Source organism: Falco biarmicus, chromosome 2 (assembly GCF_023638135.1).
Source record: "Falco biarmicus isolate bFalBia1 chromosome 2, bFalBia1.pri, whole genome shotgun sequence".
Lineage (NCBI taxonomy): Eukaryota > Metazoa > Chordata > Aves > Falconiformes > Falconidae > Falco > Falco biarmicus.
The window spans coordinates 9577409-9595990 of record NC_079289.1 but is presented as its reverse complement, the minus strand read 5'-3'; positions in this window follow the sequence as shown (position 1 = coordinate 9595990).

The window sequence follows — 18582 nt, the reverse complement described above, 5'->3', positions numbered from 1 at the left end:
TGAAACTGTAGGAAGGACAACAGAATGTTTTTGTTAACAAGTGCTGGTCATCACCACCAATAAACTCTAAACCCACCTGGCTGAAGAGTTACAACTGACCTTGACCTTTGGTGCATCAGAGACAGACTCTATCATCACAGCATGCTGCAAGGCAGTAAAGTAAGTTCCAAGAGGCTGTAAAAAATCTTGAGGTGTTTGACCTGAAGGTAGAAGAGTTATTTTCTCTCTTTCTTTAGTAGCAACAGTAAATGAGCAGAAACATAGGTATACTCACTGTAAAGCTCTAAAGTCTAAACTTATGACTGCTCATTATTCCCCTACAGTCTGGTTTTCCTCTGACAAAACAAAAGCTCTCACATCTGCTTATCCATGCCACAGGCTGATGGCAAGCATATAATTAGTTAATAATGATACTGCACTTCAACAATATGAGATTTGGATGGTTAAAGGCTATTGCAGCACTCCCAACAAATCCAAGCAGCTGGCAGGAGTTTAGATCCTCATCCCAACTTTTCTGAGGCTTGAAAAAAAGCACCTCAGGCCCCCAAATAGCTTTCTGTGACTTACAGGCTAAGCATATTATCTTACCCTTTCTTAAGTCTCTGGACACAAGGAAGGATCTGAGCTTTTGGAAGAACTTCTCCTCTGCCCTATAACAATTAAGGAAAGCTAAAGCAATGGTTTGGTTAGGTTGGTAAGGATCCAGAACAGCATTGCTACTTTTCATTGCTTCTGGTCACTTCAGCAACATTCTCTCTGGCTGTACTAGCCTGGCTCACTTTCAAAGGACGTTCAGTTCTGTCAGTGCCATATGCATCACACTTCTTTATTCTCTTCATTGTCTTGAGTCTATTGAGTCGAAAGCAAATCTTTCCATTAACTCCTGTGAAGAAGTTATAGTTGGTATTTTTGTTTTGTTTCTAGTGACCTTTTATACTTCTAGGCCTTAGCCACTCATATGTGGAAAGGGCTTACAAAATTATATACATAGTTGTGATCTCTTGCAGATGTTTATCTTCCTTCTTTGCTGTTGATTCCTTCAAACAAAATGTCTGAAGTTATCTAAACTTTAAGTCTGTGACTATGTTTTGTCAATGAAAAAGCAAAAATATTTTGATCCTGGAATAAGTGATTCACCTTGTTAACATAGAAGTATGAACAGGAGGAAGAAATACTACAAAATTTCAAAATATGTTCTTCCCATTCTTGATGAATTATTCCTTCCCAACTCCTTTTTTCTTCTCTACCTTCTCTTTCTTTTTTTCATTTTTAATTCTCAGGTTTTATCTCTGTTTCACATGTTCATATCTTTACTTTTATGTTTACTGTTCTTTCAAACATATTACAAAGTCTTCCTTACAGAAAACCTGTATGACTACGTGGGTATGAATATTGGATTAAAAATGTTATTCATAACCTATTTTTTGTAATACAGTATTAAATATTCTGAGCTATTGTGAACTCTGATCTTTCAGAATCCTATTCAAATACAATAATATTCTGTAAACATGAGAAAGACACAACTTTCTCTTTCCAAGTTGTATGCATTTGCTTCCATCATCACAGGTGGATGGATAGATAGATGGATGGATGGACAAATGGATGGGCTGACAGGTATATAGGCATATGTGGAAACCTGAAGAATACACATTAGAATATCGTGTTAAAAATCTTTTAATTTTGGTTATTAATATATGCCACATAAATGTTCTCCGTTATACACAGACTTGAAATTAAAACCAGAAAAAAAGTAAATACAGTGCTGCAGAATTATGCACTGGGCTGGAAATCAAAAAGCAAGCGAGTTCCAAGCTCCCTGAAGTATTTCCCTGATGTAGAGAATCAACTTTTTTTGCTGAGCAGTGATGAGTTAGCTCTTGATGTGAGGGTATGGTGTGAAGCTATGCTCTTTGGAAGTGATAACCTGTAACTCCCTGGGGTTAGCAAATGAAATAATGCTATATAATATATAACATAAATCGTAGCTCTGCAAAGTCACTGGACCACAGGGCAGTACTTCTGTGAATGATTAAAAAGAACAGAGGATCAATGGTATTTAGAGCATCTGCTATGTGAAAGCTTAGGATAAGGTTTTAAGCAGCAGTTAAGATATGATTTCTTCTGTCACTAATTTTCTGAAGCAACTGGCAATATTTATGACAATTCTTACTCACAATTAAAGTACCACTGTAATTTGTCTTTCCCTGGCATCTAATTTATGGTGTTAAGCACAGAAAGCAGGATGAGTGGAGAGCACAGAAAATGCATTCCTTGTGTAGAGGGAAAAACAGTAACATGGGTGCAATTCAATCCTGAGAGCTCCCAGACTGGGTGGACACTGTCATGGTAAGAAGCTTCATACAGAACAATATGCAATACAGAAAGCTCCAAGACTTTGAAAATATCTCAGGTACATACTAAAATTACATTGCTGTCTCTGCAAGTTAGAAAGTTAGTGACACCTCTAAAGTTTTGTTTTAAAGGTTGAAATAATGTGGATAGACATATTCAAATAATAGGCATACCATTCACGTAAAGTGCCTACCTACCATAATGCTTACGAAACTCATTTTACAAGCTAACGCAGTACCTTCTTCAACTAGAAAGGCACAACCACATGATGAAAAAATCACATCAAACGCATACAGACATTCATCAATGACATTGTACCAGCTTAAGAATGACTCAGAGGGCTGTTATGACTCCATCTGTTTCAATGGTAGTGAGCCATGCAGCAGAAGATGGCGGTGAAGAAATTCTAATTATACAGCCTGGGCAGTCCTTAAACCATTAAGGATGAATGAGAATGGCAACCAGTTTCCATTCTGAAAGGACTGGGAAAAAAGTTAACAGAAACAGAGTCTTGCTAGGCTCTGAAAAAAAAGCAGCTGTCTTTCCAGGGCTACTCTTTAACACATGCTGTCTAAGGAATAGGCTTTTCAGAAAAAAAGTTTATACACTTTGACAGAAATAGCCAAACATCTTCCAGTCAGTTAAAACAGATGGCAGTTCAAATGACAGAGGACATCTGCTTATGACTCATCAGACTGCAAAAATTATGAGAATGTGTGATACAGATTTGTTTCCTCATAGGTGAGAATGGAGCTACCTCCATATGGCAAAAGGTCTAATTAAAGGTAATGCAAATTTGCAAAATAATACTCATTATTGATCAAGAAGCTACTTTAGAAGTAATATGCAGGTCTTCAGGGAAAAGTTGCAAGATGTGGATGCGTAATGCTTTCAGACAGAATGCTTTGTTCCTATAAAGAAAATTTGTTTTCTGAATATTTCTTCCTTTCATTTTGTAAATGGCAAATGCAGAGACAGGAGCCAGCTAGGAGCACATTCTTTCACAAATGTTTCATTTTTAGTTAAAGAAATTATGAAGTAAACTATTGTTGCTAGAGTTGTAAAACTGAAGTGATTCAGTGATAATGATAGTCTCAACTCTTTTTCTTCTCTATTTGAAGCATCACTGACAGCTGAAAAATATCATTCTGTACTGTGCCAAAATAACTGTGACTTTGTTATGAAAGATATCAAGAAATTTTCCACAATCAACAATGGTTTTATCTCTTCCCAGCTGGTCTCACGCATTTCAAAAATAGGATACTTGAACCCATTTGCTAGAGTTAATGCTCTTCGATGCACATACACAGGGCTGTGTAAGAGAATGGTGTTAAACAAAAACGGTAGAAAGTTTACCCTCAAAATCTCTCCACAGACGTACCGATTAACTTCAGTAGACCTAAGATGTGGCCTCATATACGCAGAACAGCTGTCAGTTGACCACACCATTTTTAATGTCTTGCGGACTGAATATCACGATGTGTTTATAGTGTGTAGATAAACCAGAGAGTCTGTGGAGAGGGTGTGACTGCTTTCTGGAGGTAGGTAACAGCACGGGTAAAAGAGGTTTATGCCCATTTCACTGCTTACATATGCTCATGGACTTTATTGGTCCTTTATGAACCTTTATGAAGATGTTGAACATCATGGGGCCCAGTATCGATCCCTGGGGGACCCCACTTGGGACAGGCTACCAGCCTGAGTGAAAACCATTGATTGCCACCCTCTGAGTGTGGTCTGTGAACCAAATTTCTACCCAACTTTCAGGCCAAGCATCCAGTCTGCATCCTGCCAGTTTTTCCAGAAGGCTCTGGGAAACAGTGTCAAAACTTTGCTGAAGACCATATAAACAACATCCACTGCACTCTCCATGCCAATAGAAGATGCTATTTTTTTGTAGAAGGTTATCAGGTTAGGCTGGCATGATTTGTCCTTGGTAAATCCATTCTGTTTTTTCCCAATCACTCGTTTCATTTGGTGAGTAATACTTTCTAGAAGAACTCATTCCATTACTTTCCAAGGGGTTGAAGTATGACTGATGGGTCTGTAGTTTCCTTGGTCTTCTTTTGGGCCCTTCTTGTAGATGGGTATGACATGTTTCATACTGCTGATCTACTCCTGCTATGACAAATTACTTGGTAACATTAATGTAGCCTGAAGGTAGGCGTCTTAATCTTAACTTGGAATTATGCCTCTTAAGCATAGTTTAAACCAAAGCCCAGCTGATATGCAAGTTTAACTCACAATGAAGCTCTTAACTTTCATTTCCTTGATGACTTTCCTCAAAATGCCAGATGGTAAAGGCCTAAATGACAATGGACTTCTCGGTCTCATCTCCACTGTGATGACCAGGGCAATTGCCAAAGAAATGTTCACCATGCTTTTTACTTCTGCCAAAAACATCTGAAACAGCTGTATAGTTGCATCTATGGTTCTCACCATCCGCAATAAGTGGAAGCTCTTTGCTATCTGGATCTCACAGCAGTACTTAAAGTAGAAAATGCAGAGGAGAGTTATCAGCGGTTTTTCAGCCCCAGGAAGATGAAAGATGCTACATTCTCCTATAAAAATAAGTAAAACTGAAATACTTATCCTGTATATAAATTAAATTATGTATTCTTATCTCTTTGTTCCAGTCAAGGGACTGAAACATTCAAAGACAGATCCCAGCAGTTGGTGGCATTCATTAGGAGTGTCTGAAATTACATCTGAAACAAAAAGGTAGAATACTTTATGAGAAAATGGTTTCTGGAAAGAATTATATCTAGAATTGCAATACCATAGTATGGTAATTTATACTGAATACATGTGGCAATAAATACATATAAGTTGCAGATTCACACACGTACAAATACTTGTAAAATTGACCTAAAGATTAATTTTACTTTGTTTTTCTGGCTCAGTTCACAATTGCATATAATACAGCAATAAAAACATCCCATCACAGAAAGTTTAATGAAGTACTCCTAGAGCACATGTATCTCAGGAAGGAAAATAATTGCAAGGGACAGATATCTCTGCTGTGGATTACTACAAACTATTTATGAGTTAGAGAAATCTACATTTACTGTTTTGCTCTTTGGGTATTGACTGATTCCTTAATTGTTGTAAAAGGGAATAAATAATACTTCCTGCTCTGCTCTTTTGAAGGAAGATAGAGTGAGTGTGCAGTTGTGAGCTTTGAGTAACTTTATTGCTTCTCTTTGTGTCTTGATTTCAGCTGGGATAGTTAATTTTGTTTTTATTAGCTGGTACAATGCTGTGTTTTGGATTTAGTACGAAAATAATGTTGGTAACACACTGATGTTTCAGTTGTTGCTAAGTAGTGCTTACTCTGAGTCAAGGACTTTTTAGTTTCTCATGTTCTTCCAGTGACGGGGGAAACAAGAAGCTGGGAGGGGGCACAGCCAGGACAGTTGACCAAAACTAGCCAAGGGGATATCCCATAACATAGAGCATGCTCTGTATATAAACTGCAGGGGTTGGACAGGACCTGCCGGTTGCTGCTCGAGGACTCAGTCAGCAGGTGGTGAGCAGTTGTATTGTGCATCACTTCATCACTTCCTTGTTTTGGTTGGTTCCCCTCCCCACCCCCCCCCCGCTTAGGGTTTTATTCCTCTCTTCTCCCCATTCCTTTTCATTACAATTTTTATCGTTGTTGTTATTATATTTCAATTATTGGATTGTTCTTATCTCAACCCACAAATTTTGCCTTTTTCCTGATTCTCCTCCCCATCCTACTTGGGCTGGCGGGGGAGTGAGCAAGCAGCTGTGTGGTACTTAGTTGGTTTAGTTAATTTGGGGTTAAACCATGATACTGGCAACTATCTACTAGATTAGACTACTACATAAAAACTTTCTAGACAAGTACTTTTATGAAAATTGCAGTGAAAAAATGCTATGGATTACAATTTCCCTTGGGAAGACAAAATTATAGGAAATTCCATTGAATCTTGTCAGTACAATAAACTACAGCATTTCACGTCTACAAATAATGAGGAGAAATTACTACAAAAAGCAACCCAGCATTGGATGTTTAGAAAATTGAGAGAATCAATCAGAAATGCTTCTGCTTTGATGTTCCAAAATAAATGCAAACAATAAATATCCTGTTTTCAAATTATTTCACAATAATAGATGCATCTTTACCGTACTCATACAAGAAAATGCATGATTCAGTATAAACATAGTGGCAGAGAATAGACAGTGTAGCAGAAAAAAATGTTCATAGGAATTCATACTAACTGGAAGTTATTTTATAGTAAGACTTAAAGCAAAAAGCAATCTACATTATTTAATGCTAAGAGCAGAACGACAAAATTTAAGCTAGGGATAATTGTTATCTGATTCCTATTGAAATAACATACTTCTATTCTAAGCCTCCTGCTATGTCGTCAGCTGATCGCAGTGTGGATCAGAGTCCCAGTTATTATTCTGATAGATCCCTATATTTGCATGGTTATGTTCAAAATCTTGTTTATGGGCAAAAAAAGCGCTTTTTTGTATCTGTGTGTGTATATATATATTCACACTTTTCTTTCTTCATTGGTCTGCAGTACCAGGTTACACCCAAATGCACTATATATGGTGCCTTTGACATATGTTATTTCCCTGTTCTTTTCATTGCCACTAAAACCGCTTCTTTCCAGCCCCAGATCTGCAGTTTTCTTAATCGACTATTACTGAATTTATAGTGTGGGGTCTACAGTGCCAGGCTGTGCCCCATCTGTTGCCTACACTCCCCTGCCAGAATTTCTCTGCATTGCATCATTGCATTAGCCTTAAATATCTCATTCTACCTGGAACAACTGCTATCTGTATAGAACTACAGTTGTACTACAAACAAAAGTAAAGAAAAATTAGCAACAGGCACCTGATCAAGTAAAGAAATTACTGTCACAGCTAAACTGAGTCACACAAAGTTGCAGGTGGGTCAGGAAAAGTTCAGACAGAGCAAACATGAGCCCTGAGACCTTACGAACTCAGTACAAAGCCTATGGCCAATGGCTATCCTGTGCTACAGGGCTATATGGGTACAGTATTTTACAGAGGCAGAACATCTGTGATACAATGGATCCAATTGAAGGAACGTGTCAGTGCACTTTAAGATCCCAGAGTACCCCTCTGTGAGTGCACACTTAAAAAGTAATTAAAGAATTCTAAAAGTTTGTAATGGACACATAATGAAAAATAATAATTAATAACAAAATGTGGGGAACTTATCAAATATCTAAAAAAGGAAGACATGGCAAGGGTTCTTCGAATATAAGTTACTGGGAAGTTGAACCCTGTTATTCATCGTTCAGCAACTGTATGAACTGTATATGCTGTAATCCTTGCTACTGGAAAATAGCCCTAAAAATGAATCCAAATCTACCACTGAGTCAAACTTTGTGGCTGGGCAAGACTGATAAAGTCTGCTCCCTGGGGCAGGTGGGACATAGACTCTGAAGCTGCCAGCTATGTACAGTGGGTGAGTATCTCTGCTCCCAAGGTGCTACTTAACGGTGTTTCTTAGTGGAACAAGTTAATCAAAAACTACGCAGAAGACAAAACATAGAAGAAGCAGCCAACAGGGATTTCCAAATTTGAAGACCAAGAATTTTCTTTTAAAAACTAAATTCATGTTAGTTAGGAACCAGGAACTAGGAATAATCATAAGTGATGTGTTAAGTATAATACCCTGCAGCATATAAGCTCAGCTGGGAGAGAGCCTACTAATATGGTAAGATGATTGGAGGGCAATGACACCTATCATTGAGGCAGGTGTTAGTGAGTTTGCAGACCTTGTTGAGTTTGCCAGTTTCTTAATTATTCAGTAGTATATATCCAGGTCTTGTCTCCTTTGGATGCCTAAAAATAGGCATCTGTTGCTATTTAAGACAATCTAAGTTATCTGACATATCCATACAGGGCAGACAGATATGACACTGGACCTATAGGAGACCCACACCCTTCTGGAATGACAGAGATGAGGTGACTAACATGATGCTTACTGCACCTGCATTAATATTGGACAATTTAGGAAACAAGTTAATTTAGAAAGTCACAGTCATTATACTGACATTAGGAAGGAGAGAAGGTGAACCTGGCCTGGAGCTCACTAATTGAAAAAAGAAAAAAACCCACCCTCCTTGAGCATGCATCTATGTGCAAACACATACAGCATTTGTAAATACCTGATAAAAGACCCTAAATGGGACTTTGGGATATTTTAAGTAAATGGGAGGGGAATATTTTGCAATATACCATGTTTCTCATTCTGTCATCTTAAATCAAATGGGTTTAGGATGCAAACAATATCTTAAGAGAAGATTTTATGCCTGACAGCTCTTTAAATCCCAGCAACATACAGAGTTGATTTGGTTCAGGAGAAAGAAAGCATCCGCACACAGTCTTCTTATGAAGTTAATAAAACTGACATCTGCCTCACCATTGTATGTTTACCATTCTATGTTTGTAGATAAATAGCACTGGAGAAGATTTCTTCTATGCATACCTGAAGGGCTGGAGTGGAGTCAACTTCTCACTCCAATCCTGAATGAGAAGACATGGTCAGTCTGCTTCAGTTGTGGGAAGGATTTGGTAAAGAAAACATGGGAGGGTGAGTGCTGGAGGGAAGGGCAGGTGGGTATAGTGCAGAAGCAGAGGGATACTTTGTGTCTCTGCTGCCATTATAGGGAAACTGGAAATTAGGTGAAATTAGCTGTAAGAAATTTGAATGGAACAAAGAAAATGTGAAGCAAAGGGGAGGACAAGTACTAGTGGGATCACAGGGGAAAATTCAAGGCTTTACGGCTAAGATCAGTCACAGCATGGAGGCAAGGACAAAGTTTAAAGGATCTGGTGAAAACCATAATTTTCTCCCTGTAGACAGAAGAAATCTATTGCAACAACCACAGAATTGTCGTCGTCTTCTCACCTTCCCCACATAGCAGAAAAATGCTTTATCCTATTCAGGATGTGGAAAAGTGGAAAGGACAACTGGAAAGAGCATAGTATGTGCAGGAAAACACAGTACCCACCTTTCAGGGTGTGTGGGGTGTCAAAGTCTGGTCTCTGTGAGGTAGACAAGAAGCCAGAAGATCCATGAGCAGATTGGTACTGCCCTACAGCCATCATCACTAAGACAGCAAGCAACAGCTGCGTGCATGAAAATTACAGCCATGCTTTCCTCTGGGCCATGCAGTTTCTCCTGAGTACCAGTAACGAGGAAAGTTTGTACTGCTTTGCTGAAGACAAAAGCTAAAAAGGAAGTTTCAGTACCCAAGGTGGGGCAAGCTATAGGGAAAAATTTTTTCTTGTAATCTACCTCCTTCCACAGAAGCAAAAAAGTACCAAACAAAATATGTCCTGAAATATGCTTGTGTTTGTGGGGGATGGAAGATGCAGACCAAGAAAGTGTTTCCACAAACACATTGCCAGTTTGGTGTTCTCCCATCAGTGGAAGCTCTGAGAAAGCACGAGTGGATGGGAAAGAAAGTGAACTGAGAACAAGATCTACCTCTTATTTAGCCTAGAACAATGCAAGCCTTTCTTTACAATATTACAGTTGAAAATTAAGAAAGTTGATTGTCACAGCACTCTCCAAACTATCAAGCTGTAACAAGGTCTTTTACCACTTCATACCAGCACACTCTTCATACAGTCCCTCTGCTGCCTTCTCCTCATCCAGGGTGTCTGCTCTCTCCCCTCTTGCTTCTTCCTCTCTCACCTTCTCTTCCTCGGCTGCTCCCTCTTCATTGGCTCTCAACCCCTTAACAGAACCAGCCACAGCTGCACCTTATCTACATCGGCCAGCCCACCGCCCCTGAAGCCAGCCCACAGTTGTATATTATCAATGCTAATTAACCAGCTTCATTCCACTACAGCTGATGACTTGGAAACCTGGAATAAATGTTGTGTAACTTCCATTCAGCAAAAAGGAAAGAAGACATCAGGTGCTTGCACTTCGTGCCAGCAAAGGGAAACTTAACTGTTCATCTGAAAGAGGAACAGGACTTGAAAACTTCAGAGAATGTTAAGTTATGTGAAAAATATTAGAACTGAATCTTCCACCACTAACACAGTATGACAGATCCAATAGTGGATTGTATCAGCCAGTGATGATCTGAAATTTGGTGAAGGGGGAAATCAGACTGTACAGCTCCAATAGCTTCACCTCAGAGAAAAATGATGGGCCTAGAGAGCAGCGACATTCGTAGAATTTCTGCCAAACTCCCAGGAATGATCTGATACTTCAGTATAAAATTTCATTGTGAAGAACAAACTGAGCAAGCAGAAAAGTACGAAAGAACGCTTTAAATATGTAAGTCTTCGATTGATATCTGGTCCTCCCAGCACCCGCACCCCCCAAAACCTCACACATTTTGAAATAACTATAGAAAGTGTGAAAGTATTTGAAAGACTACAGAAAAGGAGTGTCAATGCTCTCATCTGCCCTGCAGTCATTTCCTTACAAATTTGGAAATTAAGGTAATCTATTATTTCGCATTTATCTAAAGGGGAATTTTCCAAGATATGAGCATTTTGGGAAAAGGGACATAATTACACTCACTATTAAGTGTTTTGCATGTATATGCAGTTCGTGGCCAAAACAAACAAAAAATTTGATAGGATCTTCAGTTGTTGAAATTCACAGACAAGAATGTGCCAACAGTGGTTGCATCTTAGACTCTTGTGTGTTATGTAAAACAGGAAACGTCTCCACCAGAGTTTCTAACAATAATAATCAGTTTATGGGGGAAAAAAGATTCTGAGAAATGAGTAGAATTGCATTGCAAGTCTGTGAAAGATCTTTAATATTCTGAATTTCACAGAATTACACAATCACACAATAGCTGAGGTTGGAAGGGACCTCTGGAGGTCATCTGGTCCAATCCCCCTGCTCAGACAGGGCCACCCAGAACCAGTTGAAGCATACAAAGCAGAGAATAATGCATGCTTTTGCATTTCTACAGTGAGATGACTAGCTTGATGGACAAGAGCAGAGGAGAGACAATTTTTATACAGTATCTTGTTTGATGGCATAAATGAGAATCCCACCATTTTTTTTAGTTAAGGTAATTCGGAAAATGGGTGCACAATTTCTTGGTACACAGGTTCTTCTCATTGGGAAGTAAGAAACAGAATTAATAAGGACTGGCATCTTCCCAAAACAAAATGTATTGCCATTTTTTATGTGAATTAAAGACATTTTAGCAGTAAAATGAAGACTGCAGGGGCTGAAGTTTTCCTGACTGTGAAGAAATAGGCAATCTTTTGAAAACAATGTGAAAAGGATAATGGTGCTGTCTGCTCCTTACAGAAGACCAATATAATGCCTCAAGAAAAGCTGGATGACTCATCATACAACCTGGAGGTATTTCTAAAGTAGCTTCAAAACAAAAATTAGAGTTTAGTCACTTCTCCTGGAGAAGGCAGAGACGTGAACATATAGGGTAAAGAAGAAAACACATACATTACCAACAATACCCAACATGTCAGGGAATTCAGCAATACCAATTGTTTCTTTTTCCATAGAAATGCTTGGCTGAGCTTGCTGTCTGAAAAGAAGAAATCATCTTTGACACCTGGATTTCACTTATAATGACAGTTTAAACTGAAAGAGAGATTTTGACAACAGTAATTTTCTTTTCTAAAGAGGAATGGGGCTTTGAGAAATGAGTCCAGCTGATGCTGAGCCTGTGACAAAATATCTTTAAATCCACATTCAGCCACAACAGTAAATTATTAAAAATACAGACACTGTCAACCTGTGACCCCACACATCACTCAAGAAATTCTGGAGACTCACACCAGGAATGTTTTATTATTTCATGCTTCTTCAAACAAAGCAGAACATGACATATGGTTTGTTGATTAGACAGCATCACAACCTTTCTTGGTAAATCCCTATTGAAATCGAGGGAGGCATTTCAATACATAATTTTCTTCCAAGCAGGGTGTGACAATGACAGAAAGAACATTTCAGCAGAAAGAAATCAGATGTCCAGGATAGATGCTCATGTTCACTAAAGGACTGGAGAAGATTGTAGAGGCCACAGAGTTTATACACCACAGGTGAAGAACATTGTTCTGAATAATGGTGGAGGAGATCTTCCACTCTGTGCTGAGTCACCTTAATTATATCACATATTAAGACAAAACAGAGACCATATCAGATCTCTGAGTTCTGTCAAGCCCCTCTGAATTAGCAGTATCCAGACTAACAAACAGTTTACAGAAGAGATTCATATATCTAAAAAAAACCCTTATGCAAATTCATGGAACTTAAATATCATAATCAAACCATAGCTTCCTTCTACTCAGGAGAGAAGTAATTGAGGAATCAGGTACTAAAGGAATCGGGTACTTGACACGAATTAGTGCCACATAGTGCCAAAAGAACAATGGCAGCCAGTTGCCTTCATCTCCTGATGCGTAACAGAAACATTGGATTCCCATGGGCTTCCTAAAGAAGTTTTCACTCTACAAGGCTAAATATGTTACTGCAGAGACATTGAATTCACTGTCATAATGTCACAACTATTGGTGGAAAACACCACCAGAGTGTGAATTTGAATGGAATTGTGTCTTTCAAAACCATATGCTTTTAGTCACCTACCCAACAGTGGCATGAAAGACCTTAACAACAACAGTGGTTTCAGAAGAACAAGGCTTTAAGAAATGAATACTGATGGTGAGATGGACAATGCTATAAAGACAATGACTAGCCATAGGAGAAGGAGGTTTACCAGAAAACAAATGGCTTGGGTATGTGTTTCGAGGCCACTTCTACCTGAATACTTGGTAGGCCAGGAGCAGGCAAACAAGTTGCATATGCACTTATGAAGTCATTTCTGCCTGAGGAGAAGGCAAAGACTGAAGTTCATAAAGTGTAGAACATAGACTCTTCATTTTACCAAAAGAGAAAGAAAAATTGCATCAGGCTTAAATTCTCTTCAGAAAACAAAAATATAAGATGGAATAGTTCTAGTGTTCGAGCTAGACTAGGAAATACCTATTACCAGAAATTCCAGAAAAGAAGCTGAAGATTATAGATTTGAAAAGCACATAGAACACTATATGGTACCTGTGCTCCCCTGCTAGAAACTCCAAACAAGGTCAAGGTCCACTTGCAGAAGGATGTTGCATATTCATGCTTCCAAGACTGCAGACACATCTAAGTGAGGCACTGCATGGGACCCACCTAGTGGATGATAGAAATGCTGTATTGCCTGCCTAATTACTAGTAAAATCTTTGACACTGTCTCCCACAGCATTCTCCTGGAGAGACTGGCTGCTCATGGCTTGGTCAGTTGTACTCTTTGCTGGGTAAAATAACTGGGGATGCTGGATGGCTGAGCCAAAAGAGAGGTGGTAAATGGTGTTACACCCAGCTGGTGGCTGGTAACAAGGGTGTTCCCAGGGCTCAGGATTGGGACCAGTCCTGTTTAGTATCCTCTTTGACAATCTAAACGAGGGGCATGGAGCGCACCCGCAGTGGGTTTGCAGAGGACACCGAGCTGGGGGCAGTGTGACCTGCTGGGGGGCAGGGGGCTCTGCAGGGGGTCTGGGCAGGCCGGGCCGAGGGGCCGAGGCCAGTTGTATGAGGCCCAACAGGGCTGAGTGCCGGGCCCTGCCCGTGGGTCACACCAGCCCCCCACAGCGCTGCGGGCTGGGGGCAGGGGGCTGGGAACTGCCCGGCGGGGAAGGGCCTGGGGGGGCTGGTCGGCAGCCGGCTGGGCATGAGCCCCCAGTGTGCCCAGGTGGCCACGGCGGCCAGCAGCGCCCTGGCCGGTGTCAGCAGCAGCGTGGCCAGCAGGGCCAGGCAGTGCCCGTCCCCCTGTGCCGGGCCCTGGTGCGGCCGCCCCTCGAGCCCTGGGGTCAGTTTTGAGCACCTCTACTACAAGAAAGACATGAAGGTGCTGGAGTGTGTCCAGAGAAGGACAATGGGGCTGAGGAAGGGGCTGGAGCGCAAGTCTGATGAGGAGCGGCTGAGGGAACGGGGTGTTTAGCCTGGAGAGACTCAGGAGGGACGTATTGCTTTCTGCAACTAGGCCTCTTCTCCCAAGTAACAAGCGGTAGGGCAAGAGGGGAAGGCCTGAAGCTGCACCAGGGGAAGTTTAGGTTGGATATAAGGAAAGATTTCTGCACTGAAAGGGTGGTCAAGCACCAGAACAGACTGCCCAAGGAAATGGTGGAATCACCATCCCTGAAAGTGTTTTAAAAATGTGTAGGTGTGGTGCTTAGGGACATGGTTCAGTGGTGGGCTTGGCAGCCCTGGGTCAATGGTTGGACTTGATGATCTTAAAGGTCTTTTCCAACCTAAATGATTCTACAATTCTATGATTCTATGATACAACCTTCTGACAGTGTAACAGGGATAAAGGACTAATGATTTCAACTGTTTAATGGAGTGAGGGTAGCAGAAATCATACATACAAAGTATATGTGGGATGGATGGAGGCTGTGGAGGCTGTGACTAAGTTTAACTAACACTGAAACCAAAAGTTACGGTGGAAACCACTTGTCCTCCTTTTCAGAAGTCTAACAGATGAAGAAGCATAATAAACACCTCACTCATCAGTATTTAGCATTGGTCAGCTTTATTTGCAGATCACTGGTGTATCAGGAGTCCAGTCTTCACTGCTGCTACATCCACAAATATGCTAGAATGAACTTCTGCCTTCCAAAATAGAAAAGTGACAGAAATCTTTTCTGATACTTGTGTTTTATCTTCAGTGATGCCACAAGTGCCAAGATAGATATTGACAATATTATTGCTCTTTCAGGAAGAGAACAGGATTATCAAAAGCACTTCCACATGCACATATACTGTGACTCTTGTCCCACATAATCCAATTTTAGCAGATAATTGTGGTTTAAGGGGAAAGAAGATTATAAATCTGTGACTCTTCAGATTTTTCAAAAAAGCAAAAAAGAAAAGAAAGAACTTTTCATTAATTTAGTACCTTACTGAAAGCAATGCAGAAGACCTATTTATAGTACAATTAAAAGGAACTGCTTTTTTCTGCAAAGATTAGTATTTAATTGAGAACAGGTTCTGGTACATAAAGAAAAGTACCATCAGAGTTCCTCGTATCTGTCAAATGAAAAAAAAAAAAGTATCTGCAAGTTCTAGTTACAAGCTAGTATCCCACAGAAAAGAAAGAAGAAAAAGAAAATTTAATTAATTTAATTCCCAGAATTTCCAAACATTAAAAATATTTTGGTGCAACGATAAGACTGAAGATGAGACACATCTGAAAAAAAAGTAATGTCCTACTTTCTATAAAGCATGAGACCACTTCAGAGGCTAAGGACTGTGCTTATTCAGAAATGAGAGGAAAAGATGTTAAAGAAGTTGCAAGCTCCTATTTAACTGTAAAGCATGCAAGCAGATCTCATCCAGCTTCAGACTGCAAATCGGAACCAACTGATCTTCATTTCCTGGCTATTTGCAGAACAGCTGGAGACATCAGCACTCACTAAAACTAAACAATGTTTAACATTTCAAACCATTCTTTTTTAAAACTTGAGATCTGAAATTACCTGTACAATATTAATGAAATGCTTTTGATATTTTTTCTTCCAAAGAACATTTGGAGGGGGTTCCACACTGAAAAAACGTTCCCAGTAACTGGGAACTCTTCAAGATGTACAGTGACATTTCTGCGTACAGCAGGAAAGCAGCAACCGGCCACTGTTCTGGAACATTTGTGATGGAATCAAGATATTTGGAGTGAATTTATAAGTCTAGTGATGTCTGTAGTGTAAATGTCTGCTTTCAGCCTTTTCCCCTTTGAACTCCTTTGCAGGCAATAGAAATGGTCACTTCTAGGATGTGAGTCATCTGACCAACTGTGGGATTTAATAAGTCACATTCTCAGTGTATGATTTGTTTTACATCATCTATAAAGGTATTTTAGGTTCCTGAGCTTGGATAAAGATATCTACATGGAAATTTCATGGGATTTGTTCAGATGGGACCCCTAGGATATCTAGTTATAGTCATCCCTCATGACCTTTTGAGGTCATACCTCCTTTTGAGAACTCAAGGGCCACCAAAGAAAAGAGTAGGAATGTGTAAATCTTTTTGGGGTTTTTTTTGTGGTTTTTTGTTTTTTTTTTTTTAATCAGCATTTTCATGGGAAATTCGTCTGTTACATAGGCTCTGGGACGTGGCAGAACATGAAGTTACTACCTGTCAGACCACACAGGCAGTCAGAAGAAGCCTTCGTTTGCAGGCAGTACCAGTCTTGTATCAGCAAAGCCGGGCACAGACTTGGCTGACTCCTTGGTGAGGAGCAGCAGGGTAGAAAGTATACACTCCAATAGCAAGTGAAACTGGATCGGCTTCCTGCGGAACATATAGAAGGTACGCCCTGCCTCCCTTGGAGTTCTGAGATCTAGAGATGCCATAAATCAAAGCAGACACAGAAAGTTTGGGTGCCTCCAGCTTTCTCTTTAAGGCTAATTAAGCATATGTTGAAGGATCAAGAAACAGCTAGAAAAGTGATGTTGAATCTTCAATCAAATGTCAAACATCAGCATTATAAGGATCAGTATGTCCTTCTGGTCTCGTTCATGCTGGCACCATTTGTGGTGTAAGCTCCTAGTGAAGCCTTCTGAGAATACAGTCTTGACTATAAACCAACCTAGCATGAGTGAGCATTTAGGGAAACAAGTCATTTCTATGACTGGAAGGGTAATTACAGTTTCTTGGAAGTGAGATTAGCAACTGGTCCTTCCTAGACATGGAAAAGTGATGCATTTGCATTGTGACCAATAACATGAAACATGAAACATCCGGAGATAGCTTTGGAGGAGACTAAGCAAAAAAGCAAAGAGGACTCCACAGTCAGCTATGATAGTGCTGGTTTGAGGTTCAAGGGAAATACTGAAAATGCTTGATGCAAAGTAGCTGTTCAGTTTACATTTGGGTGGACAAGCCTGGGTAGCAGTAAAACATGTTACAAGAAGCACAAGATCACAGTACAGGACTTCTGTACTACTAGAACTAAAAAATCTCTGAAAAGACTGGGCACATCTCACAGTCTGCATTGACTGCAGACAGGCATATTCATTGGAAGGAGAAATATTTAATGCCATTGTTTTCTCTTTGGTTCTATTTTACATGTCAAGGAAGATTTACATAATGCTGCTTTTAAAGAAAACAGAATTAGGAAAAGAATGTTGCAAATTTATGTCAAATTGGTGGCATGTCATAAGTCCAAATGCACTACTCCTGACAACAGACATCTGAAAATGCAAAGAGATATCAGACTAGTTATTCAAAAGAGACTAAAAATAAAGGAAAGATATACCTATTGATTCAGTACTCCACTGGAAGAAATACAGACCTTGGATAAAGAGCTGCTTCAGCAAACAGGATTTTGGAATAAAATAAAACAGTACCCATCTGTCATAGTACTGCTGCTTTTCAAAAATGAAGGAAGACTGATCTGTATATATAGGGTATGCGCTCTTCTTATTGTGGAAAAAGGAAAGAATTTAGCAAAAGGAAGAAAAGATGTCAGCAATGCATGCTGTAGCAGATGGAAAACAGTGATATGAGCATAATTGGAAGGAAATACACAGCAGCATGTGAAGACATTCAGTTTTATTGCTTGGGTGTAAAGATCTCTGTCAAACCAGCCTAGAAGTTTTGACTGACATTATTTTCACAGATGTTTTTGAATGAACTTCTACCTCCCAGAGAGTAAAAATAGATACTCCCCTCTAATGTTTGTATTTGAACTGCAGCAATGCTATATGTACCAAGAAATTACCGGCAGCATAACTAATTTATATCAAAAGTCTCCTTTGACTGCATAAGAAGGGAATGCTAATATTCCCCTCTAGAAAGGTTGTTTTGAGTGTTATGGAGAAGTTCTGGAGCACATAGGCTAGTGGCAAAAGAAAAGAAATTAATTGGGAGACAGGTGGATGAGATTTCTCCCTTTGAAGCTCTTTTTTTTTTTTTTTTTTTTTTTTTAAACACCATACAAATTGCTGAACTCACCCACTGAGCTAGCCAACTTGTGTTTTCTTGGTGCTTAGTGGAGCTAAAAATGTACCTTTTAGGGTGAGACATAAGAACTAAAATCTTTTAGGCAACTTTGTATTGTTGATGAAGCAAGCTGAGGAAAGAGTGCTTAAAGACAGGCACAAGTATTTTCCAGAGAGCAAAGTGTGCAAGTGATGAAAGTTTGCCTTAAACAATTACATTGAAGTTTCTGCAGA